Source organism: Choloepus didactylus, chromosome 8 (assembly GCF_015220235.1).
Source record: "Choloepus didactylus isolate mChoDid1 chromosome 8, mChoDid1.pri, whole genome shotgun sequence".
NCBI classification, from domain to species: domain Eukaryota; kingdom Metazoa; phylum Chordata; class Mammalia; order Pilosa; family Megalonychidae; genus Choloepus; species Choloepus didactylus.
In genome coordinates this window covers 44,503,934-44,515,130 of record NC_051314.1, presented here as the reverse complement: position 1 = coordinate 44,515,130, position 11,197 = coordinate 44,503,934, and the positions used below count along the sequence as shown (strand labels likewise).

General features: G+C 37.0%; 1 pseudogene; it reads right to left on the bottom strand.

Moving 5' to 3' along the window:
• Positions 1 to 1,502: 1,502 nt before the first annotated feature.
• On the bottom strand, positions 1,503 to 2,630 carry LOC119542615 (annotated as a pseudogene).
• Positions 2,631 to 11,197: the final 8,567 nt, after the last annotated feature.

Sequence of the window (11,197 nt, the reverse complement as noted above, 5' to 3'; positions counted from 1 at the left end):
AACTGCTTTAGATATTTTGGGATTTTGCCATTAGTTGCATATTTATTTATAAGCACAGTCTTCTTGATGAATTTACCTCTTTGTCAGTATATGACTTTCTTTTTCCTCCTTACAATTTTTGACTTAAAGTCTATTTTATCTGATATTAGTATAGCTACTCCAATTCAATTTCATCACTATTTGCTTGCTATGTATTTTTCCATCCTTGCATTGTCAACTTACTTATTTCTTTGAGTTTACAGAGAGTCTCTTTTAAAAGTATATAGTTCGGCCATGCTTTTTACCCATCTTGCCAACCTCTGCCTTTTTACTGAAGAGTGTAATCCATTTATATATATATATATATATATATATATATATATATATATATATATATATATAATGGATGGGACATAGCTTTTATTATATTCAAAGAGGTGAACATATCTCACTTATTGTGGCATAGAGATCCAGGGGCATTCTGCTCTAAAAGTAACTATAGATTCAAACCCGAAGTATAAGGATCTTGGTGCTAGCTTTGGCTTAAGTAAGGAAGAAAGAATGAGAAGACTTGCCTTAATTAAAGGATGGTGATTCCTTTTGGAAAAAGACATTGTTTTTGGAGGGGTAGAGGTTCTTTTCAAAACACAAAACTGACCTTTTTTTTTTTTTTTTTCTGTTCTATTACAGGGCCAAGTGATCCAGTTCTAAGCTTTGTCTTTTGTTTTATTACGATAATAAAATCTTGAGGTTATGGTCACTTCATTTGGTTGCAGTTGGTCTTTTGGGAGGGAAATAAACTAGGTGTCCCTTTTGTAGGGAGATTTATGCTTGATGGGTCTTCTAGGTACTCAACCCATTTTGGATTGAATTTGGTGTTCAGCTAACATCGAATAGCAAGATGATCTAATTTGGTGTTTATTAATCCTTTGGGGCTTTATGGGGTTCCAGTTGGCTGGAACCAATGATTATTGGGAATCATGGGAGATAAGACCTGAACCTCAGGATAATAGAGGGTGATCATTAACAGTTAATATCCATAGAGAATGTAAGGTGAGACATAGAAGTGAAATAATCTGTTTCACATATCCTTACTAGGTCAATCAAATATTCTCTTTAATGAACTTTAGCCCAGTTCTCTAGGCTAATATCTGTACCTTTTTGTACAGATATTTTGATAATAACAATTCTCCAATTTTATTGAAAACGTAATTGTACTTTGTATTTTCATAGTTGGCTCTTACACTATTATATATTCAGTATGGGTGAGGTTTGTTTGCTTGCGGGGGAGAAGGGTAATTATAAAAGGGGCAGTGGTGATGGCACATCCTTGAAGCCTTGAGTATAAGTTTGTTCTCAGACAATTTTAGGAAAAGTAAGGAATTAGCAAATTAATTATCTTAAAATTAGCCATGCCTGCATACCCCAGTTTGAAGATGACTGCCTCATGGGACTCCATGATGATAAAGGGGTGGGGGTGGGGCTTCTGGGCAAAGTTACAAATGCTTGCCTTGTATCCTAGGTCATAATGTATCAGCATCCTGCAAAGGAAGTTTTTTGAAAATAGTCTGGCTTGTTTCTCCCAGTCGAAATAAAACAGTGCCTGTGGGATTTACTAGAGTTTTTAAGATTGAAGTCCAGTCATAGAACCCAAGCTCCCTTTTTGAAGGGAGGAGCTGGGTGATTAGGCAGGCAGGATTTCAGGCCACTCCCCAACCCAGGGAAGCAATTGAGATGGAATGAGAACGAGGTCCACCAATTTCCTGTAGGTTTACCATAGCTGCAGCCCAGGCTAAGCCTGAGAGAGGTCGCTCCCACACTTCAAAGTTGTCTTCCTTTCTAAGCCAATACCCCTGCTTGCCCAAAGGATCCTGGTTGATGACAATTACATCCTTATCTTGGAGAAGAGCTTTGGCTTGAGGGCTGATGTGTCAGAGGTCATTCGATGTGAGTAATGGAGCTGCCATGATAGCCCAGGGTGCCGTCTGAGTTATCTGCTGGTCCCAGCTGAGGTCAAAGTTGCCAATCACTGACATATCTGGATCATTCCAGCCCCCTGGTCCAGCAACATCAACAGTGTTCTCCTGGTTAGAAGATGTCCAGTCCAAAATACTCTTTACACTTTGCCAGGAATCAAAAATGTCACCAGAATTTCTCCGGTGATTGCAGTACTGTCAGATTTCTTTGTAATTTGGCTTCTGAAAGAGCCTCATATAAAGTGGCCACTCACAGGAGTACACAATGCTTCTGCCAGTCCTGTTCAGGGCCAAGGACATGTACATATAATTAGCCAGGCGACAGATACCACCAGAAAAGCGCTTAGGATCAGCCTGAAGTCTGCCTTTTGACTCTTGTTTGGGAGCCATCCAACAGTTGTCAATGCAGAGATGCTTGTAACCTGCATCCTTCCAGCCTTTGGATACCATGAGGTCTGCCATTTGCATGAACAGTTGCCCACTGATACAGGAATCCGGCTCTTCCTGGCAGTCAACGTTGCACAAGAAGTGCTCCCAGTGCAGCCAACCCATGGTAGGGGTCACTGCCAGGCCATTGTCCAGGGCCCTGGCCCTACGGATGTTCCAGAGAACCAGCACCAGGACTCCAAGAGAAAGCACGCGGTCCAGCTGCAGGTCTCTGCTGATCAGCTTCATTGTCTCCAGGATCCTCCATTTACATTTAAAGTAATTACTGGTAATGTAGGACTTTCTTCTGCAATTTTTCTATTTGGTCTTTATAACTCTTGTACTTTATTCATCCCTAAATTTTTTCATTAATGCATACTTTCATATTTATTCATTTTTTTGTAGTGTAACATATTGAATTCCTTATCACTTCTTTCTGAATATACTTTTCATATATTTTCCTTGTGATTATCATGAGGTTAAGATTTAACATCCTAAATCAATAAAAATCATATTTGATTTGATAACAAATTAACTTCAGTGGCATGCACATCCACAGTTTCTATACCCCTCTGTCATCCCAACTTTATTTTTTATTTTTTACAAATTATATTTTTGATATTGTATGCCCAAAACCCTAGGTTTGTCATTACTTTTCATCCATTTGCATTTTAGCACCTATAAGAAATAAGAAGTGGAGTTACCTACAAAAAACAATAGAATACTACTGGCATATTTAATTTCCCATATGACTAACATTACTGGATGTCTTTGCTTATGCTGCTTTGAACCACTTTTTAATGTCCTTTCCTTTCAGTCTGAAGAACTCCCTTTACCACTGCTTGTAGGTCAGGTCTTGTGGTGATGAACTCCTGCACCTTTTATCTGTGAATGTCTTAATCTCTCTCTTATGTTTGAAAGAAATTCTTGTCAGATATAAAATTTTTGGTTGGCAGTTATTTTCTCTCAACACTTTAAATATTTCACCCCACTGACATCTTGCTTCCATGGTTTCTGATAAGGAATCAATACTTAATCTTACCATGATTGCTCTGCATATCACTTGTTGCTTTTCTCTTGCACTTTACAGAGCACTATCCTTGTCCTTAGCATTGCTCAGGTTGATTACTGTGTTTCTGGCATGGTTCTCTTTGAGTTTGTCCTGTTTGTTGTTCATTTGTTTCCTGAATGTGCACATTCGTGTCTTTCATGGAATTTCAGAAGTTTTCTGTTATGATCTCTTTGAATAGCGCTTCTGCCCCTTTATTTCCTTTTTCTACCTTGGGGCTCTTATGATGAGTATATTGACACACTTGATTGTGTCCCAGAGGTCCCTTAAGGTTCTGTTCATTCTTCTTTCTACACCTCAGCCTTATCATTATAATACCTTGTCTTTGAGATAACTGATTCTTTCTCCTGCTAGCTCCAATCTGCTGTTGAAACCCTCTAGGAAATTTTTCATTTCAATTACTGTGGTTTTCAACTCCAATAATTCTATTTGGTTGCTTTTCAAAATGGCTGTCTTGATATTGAGATTCTCTTATTGTTCATTCATGGTTTTCCTTATATATTTTGCTTCTTTCTCTGTGTTTTTATTATCTCATTGAGAATATTGAGGCTTTTTTTTAAAAAAAGAATGTTTGTCTAGTAAGTCCAAAGTCTGGTCTTTTCTGTTGATGGCTTCTGGATTTTTATCTTGTTCCTTTGGATGGGCCATTTCTTGTTTAATTGTTTGTCTTGTAATCTTTTGTTTAATTGTTTGTCTTGTAATCTTTTAATTGTTTGTCCTGTAATCTTTTGTTGCATGCTGTACATTTTAATATTTAAAGTGTTAACTCAGAGATTTAGTTCCCAAGCCTGAAGTTTGTATACTTCTAGTGATTTAACAGAGATATCTTTGAGTGCCTGGAGCTAACAAAAATAAACAAACCAAAGCAAAAATCACCTTTCATAATCTTTGCAAATTGGCTGTGCTTTGGCTGGTGGTCCCTGTCTGTCTTATTTGAGCCTGTGTAGAGCTATGGAACCTCCCTCTTTTCCGGGGATTGTGCTTCCTCATAGCCCCTCACCACCACATTCCCCTGCTTACAGTTTATAGATGTTTTTAAGCCCCCTCTACTCCCTTTGAAATAGATTTTCATACCCGCTCCCCCAGGTGCTCTATTGTGTGACTTAATGCAGGTAGCCTATGTCCAGGCCACTTGGCTTAATTGCTCCTTACACTGCTTTAACTGTCTGCAAGCTGCTTTTCTACCTTCTGAACAGATTTAAGAAGGGTGAGTCTGAGATGCATTTCCTGGTTCAGTCTTTCAAACTTCTACCTGACAGATTGGCACGGACAAAGAAGTACCTCAGTATGTACACAGGGGCTATGTTTCTCCCTCTGGAGTAGGGCCAGAGACCCACAAAAGGAGCACAAACTGGTCCCACCCTGCATTAGGAAGTGGGTGAGGGAGGGCCCAGTAAGGCTCTAGAAGCTTTTCTTATGGCTTTTAAAGCTGAATTTTCTTGATATTGCATTCACTTGGTTACTGCAGCCCTGTAGCAGTTTTCCATAGTTTTGAGGAAGGATATTATCTTTAATATTCCTTGTCTGCTTTGCTTGAGGGAGATTGGAATGCTCACTACCTTTAGAGCCAGTGCCCCCAGCAATCTGAAGTAGCTTATCAAAAGCTGTGGTCAGTGATTAGACCATGAGCTTAGCTGCAGTCACCACTACCTTCTATGAATCTGGGGGGTGGGGGATGGTAGCCCCTGAAGGGAGCTTTAAATTCACCAGTATTTTCCATAATTATCCAGCCTTCCTCCAATTCTTCCACAGATGTTGCACAGTGTTTCACTAGACTTTAGAGTTTCAAAATAGTTTATTTGGACAGCTCCTGCCATTCCAATAGCTGTTTTGCAGAGAGACTTATTCCTAGGGCTCTTACTCTGCCATCTTCCCACAATTCTCTGGGGAAAAAAAAGAGTTTTGATGGCAAAAAATAATTAGTGTGTCTTTTGGTTCATTTAAGGGTATGAAGCTCAGCAAAAAAAGATAGAAAAGATGTATTTCTTTACATATTTAGATTAACATATGAGATGATCATCATGTATCAATCAACATGGAAGATGGTGTATTATACTAGAAAAAGAAAGAATGAATGATATTCTCCTCAATTAAATGAAGAGTATTGAATTTGTGGTTGAGTTTATATCAAAGCCAAACAGTTTTGAAATGCATATTCTGTTAGAAAACTGTTTTTGAAGGAGGTAAAACAAAGAAAATAAATACATCAATTCTCTGTTCATTTGTGAGGCATAGACCCAACTCTCTTCATATTAGGAAGTCTTAATTTCTTTTTCTAACAACTCAATTTCAAAATTATTTGACTTGACCTAATGCATAGAGAGAATGGAGAATAAAGCCAATACTCCTTAATCCTTTGTTTACATCAATGTCTCATTTATCTTCCTTCTCCAATATGTTCTAAGACTAATCTTTCTAAAAAACCACCCTCATCTCCAGCTTAACTCTTTCTCAGATATTTTCAGAATTGGTATAGCATTCTAACATATTTATTGTATGAACTTTTCTAACTTTTGGCTTTAGAACATACTATTCCCCCCAAAAAAACATGGCAATAAAGGATAGAGGTTACGAGGAAGGCTTTTGGAGCTCCATAGACAAGGATCCATGTCACAGCTCTGGCCACTTCCTAGATTGAAAGACCCCAAGGTCTTTATTACTTCATCTCTCTGAGTCTGTTTTATGATGCACAAAATGAAGAAATGAATAACACATCTTCATTTTATCATTAGTTATAAATTTAAGAGGATTGTTTCTTAAAAAAATAGGACTGAATCTTATAAGGTGCATTATATTCTTATTACTAAAAATGTACTCTTCACATTTTAATGATTAAAATGGCATAATTATCATATTCATCTGAGCTTGTAAAAGTCAATTTTCCCCAGGGCCTGAATAAAGAGGAGGGCAGAGCTTAGATTTTTAACACAGTCACTTGACCATGAGCCAATTTGTCACCCTCTTGGATATTGAATCATGCCCCAACAAAAGGCATGTTCAGGTCCCAATTCCTGGTCTTGTTGGTGTGGACTATGGTAAATGGGATCTCTTGAAAATGTCACTTCAGTTAAGATGTAGGCTAATTAAATCAGGTTGTCCTTAATCTGGATTGCTGGAGTCTTTTGTAAACAGAATAAAATTAAGAGAGATAAGCTATGGGGAGCAGTCAGAAGATACAAGTCAATGGAACCTGGAAGAGAAAAAAGAGAACACCATCATGTGCAGTGAGTGCGATGTGACAGAAAAGCCAAGGACCAAGAGTCTCTAGCAGCCAGACCCAGAATGCCACAATATTCTGGGAGAAAGCATTGTCTTGCTGATGCCTTGATTTTAGATTTCTCATAACCTCAAGACTGTGAATCAATAAATTACCTTTGTTTATGATAACCCAGTATATGGTATTTGCTTTAGCAGCTAGGAAACTAAAACATACCACTTAAATGGTAATCTGTAAAATAAGATGTTAGTTTGTTATAATCAATTAGTTTACCTGATTAATTCAAACCATCCATTCTAAACCCTAAAATTATAAGTTACAAAGCCTGCTTTGTTTGGACAACAGAAAGGAACTCAAATAACTAGAGCTGGGCAAAGAGTTGGAAAGTGTACATGATGAGAATCCTTGGACAATCAGGATGTGGCAGAGAGCACTGTGCAGAACAGAAGGTAGAAAACTCCAAAATGACTGGTGAGAATAAATGTTAAAACTGAATTTCAGAATTCCAGACTTTTTTTTTTTTTTTTTACTTTTCTTCAGAAAGTATCTCTCTTCTACACCGCTTTCCTGTCTTAAGTTTGCCCATGATAATAGAAAAGATGTCCAAAATTTTGAATGGATGTGGCTTTTCTCACAAGACATTTTAAATAATGGATGTATGTATCATGGGTTGTGAAATAGCATGTAAAAAATAAACATTCATTTTGCCTAGTTTAGATAATGTTTAGAAGGCAGAGATTCTATTTCAGCTCTAGGATTCTGTGGTAGTCATGTTCTTTTGATTCTCCAAAGAAGTTAAAATGGCACTCTTAAGCTTTTGTAGGACTGATACAATCAGGAGTCTAATTCGTCATCTAGCCTCAACAGGATGTTCCAGGTTTTAATTAATGAAAAGTAGTATTTGAATAGCTGACTGGTTGGGTGTTGGCTAAATAACTGTGTCCTAAATAAAAGGCTGAATTTCTTTACTTAGTAGCCATGGCTTTTATTGACTCCACTGAGATAAAGTGACAAACCCATATAAGGGAGGCTACTACTGGATATTGCTCAACTTCAAAGAAAGTGTTGTGAAACACAGGTACTTCAATAAAATTAAATGTGTGCAGAGGAGTATATAAACATTCCCATTATTGAGTCACATACTGTAGTAAATTATAGAATCATGATATTATGTCAAAGTGCTTTATACTTCCAAAAGAATTATTATATCTATTGCATCTGGTATCTCATTTGATCCTCACGTGGTCATCAGGAAAAGAAATATTATCTTGATTTTACTGATTAAAAAAACCCTGAGATTTAGAACCATACAGCAATTAAATTGTTACTCAAAACATAAGCAGAGTGAAATTAGAATCAGAGGTAATTTTAGCATTGGTAAGAAACTTACATGCCCTCTATTCCAAGTCTCTTGTAATATAAATGAAGAACATGAGTTCTAGAGATAAACATGCTTGCTATAGGACATACATTAGCATGAAGTGGAACCAAGAATAGACCTTGTACACTAGGTTAATAATTCAGTTACAGATACATTTTAATCAACATATAAAATAAAACAAAATAAAAATCTAGTGAAAAAAAAGAAAATTTAGAATTCATCTATGCAAGGCCTCATTTTATAGCTACGGATTCTGAGTCCATAAGAGAACAAATAACTTGCCAAACTTCATACAGTAGTAGGGGTGGAATACAGTTTACTGTTAAAGTGTTCTTTTTCAATCATACAAATCTTGCATGCTAAATTTGGTATCTATTTGAAAGCATTTAAATGACTTGAAATCAAACTGCACAGGCCTAAATGATTTATATTTCTTAGTTTATAAAAAAAGGAATAGTTTAAATCCAGTGACAAGAATTTCTATGAAATCAAGAAGCATTTGTAATCAGATCAAAGACTAATGATTTTAAAATTCAGAACTCTCTTTTAACAAGCAGGATGGGCAAGGAAAGAAACTCTAACACTATATTTCTCCAAATAGGATATTGCACACACTTTAGATTGTTCAAGGAGACAGAGATTGGATGCAGAGAACTGGCTAGAAAGATTTTGGAAAGAATGGAGAAGCAATACCAGGAAGCTGCTACCGTACTTGTGCTGGCACCTGTGAATCAGCCCCACTCCTAGTAGAACTGCTCTGCTGGTGTTCTGCAAAAACCTTGAAGCCTATACTCCATTGGGGGCAGGGCTAATATTTGCAAATCTCTCACCTCCTCCTGCTTTCCAAACTTCTGCCACTGCTCTTCAATGGCAGAACTTAAGAGAAAGCTAACTGGCAAAGCATCTCAGAAACATAGTTTGTAAGCTTCTAACCTTGTTGGCACAGAGGGGAATATAGAATGATGTGGAGTTGAGAGCCATCAAATCGTACATTATTTGATATTAGATAAATAGTTTGTCACTGTATAGCTACCTGGAAGATAACAGAAACCAAAAATACACTTTCTGCATATGAATTAAGTGGTACAATAAACAGACTCCCTTAGGAAGTGGCACATGAAGCCAAAGGAGAGAGTTTGAATAAAGGCAAAGCTGCTAGATTTGTCCTCATCTTATAATTGATATGAGTGAAATACTGCAGAGAGTTCTAAGGACTTGATTCATACTGTTAATAGGAAACTCTGTTAATATTCCCATTCTATTAGGAAAGAATCAAATTTCTCAGAGAAATTTGCCATATAATATTGTTCTTAATATCCAGAGCATGATATTGCGGCCCATGAGAGCTTTGCCAGTCCAGAGGCCAAAGAAGACACCAGGCATTCTCTGATACATGAACTTTTATTCAGGGTTTGCTTAAAGGGTGAGAAGTTGTGTAGAGATCATGTCGGCCCTCTCACGCTGGGCAGGTACTGCATTTGCATGGAAGTTGACTGCACACTTAAGCGGGCTGCACAGGTTATAAGGGTTTAAGACAAAGACATTGCTAAGAGTGGGAGAGCATTAGATGGAGGAACAGGGTTCTGTGACATGGGAGAGGGCTGGGGTTGATGTAGGAAGGAGAGGAGGATCATAGGATGGGGCTTTCTAGATAAGCACAAGAGTGATAACTTTTGGGAGGCAGGAAGCAGGTAATCTAGATTAGCATTTGACGGCAGGAGGTCTGGGGTACACTTAAATCTTGCTCTTTTGTAAGACCAAGAGTTTCTCACCTCCTGCTTACTTCTCCTTTCACATTTTAAAGTTACTTTTTAAGGTTAATTTACCGTTTTCTCTTTACCAGCTTGCAAAGATGATAGATTAAACATTAGCTGCCCAGGTCACGCAGACTACTGTGCAATGACATGTTTCCCAGGCCTGTTTTGCTCAGGCCAGGGGCTGCCGTACATGAGTTCTGAAGTCAGACCTATAGAGGTTTGACTTTGGCCTCAGTTTACTACTGAACTTTAATTTCCTAACTAATCTCAAATGGGTATATTACGTAACTACCATTACATTAGTGTGTCTGTGATATTGTATACATACAATAGTGTATTATGTTGTATGCCATGTATGTACACACTACCTATTTTATAATACTACCTATTGCAAGGTATACAATGTAAAAAGTACCTAGTAGATGGTCAATAAGCATTAGCTCTATCTATCCTCATTCCCTGCCATTTTGAGTATATACAGTCCATAATCCTAAAATTATGCTGGAATGAATTGTCCCTGAACAGAAAGAGGACTACCTCTTCTTTCTCTACCTCCTCAACTACTCACACTTTAAATTATTAGAGATATTATTTGTAAGGAATCAAAATTGGTGGTCGGAATTCAGGCCTGACTAGACTATTGATTTTATCAGTAAAAATTTAAGTAAGGGCAAGTTTCTATAACAGAGGGAAATAATCAGAATATTCCTTACTTAGAGCATTTAAAGAATGCTTCAAAGAATAATCATTTGTGGTTTAAGACACTAGGGTTTTCTTTAATAATTAGTATCACCAAAAATAAAAATCTAATTTTTAGTTTTCTCTTTTGAAATGTTTTATTTGAGTAAATCTTAACTAATTTGTGGGATATTGAAGAGAATATTACGAAATAGAATACAGATTTTAACATAAGTATAACAAAATAGTAAAATTATTAGTGCTAAAAAACACAAACAGAATCTTAATTAATGCCTTTGCTAATTTTGTCCTTACTGTTTATGTTTGAGTCGTGTTTAATGCACACAGTGACTTGAAGCTAACTTGCTCCAGTGTATGTCCAGCACTGAAGTAGGAGCCTGCTATTCAAAGATTTAGAAGGCACAATTCTGGCTTTCAAAAAGATTGAATTGAATGGGAAAACAATGATAATATGAAGTATCATTTCTTGAATTGAGAACGAAGAAAGTACAGTGGTGATATGGGGGGAGGGGGAAAGCAATGAAATCTATTAAGGAAGGTTGAGGAAAAACATAACTCCTAGAAGTAGGTGTCATTAATGACATTTTATAGATGCTAACCACAATAATGGTTTAGAATTATAATACATGGCCTTTGGAAAATTTTCCTTGTTACTTTGTCGATCTCTGATTAAATAGATTTGGGGCTATCCCT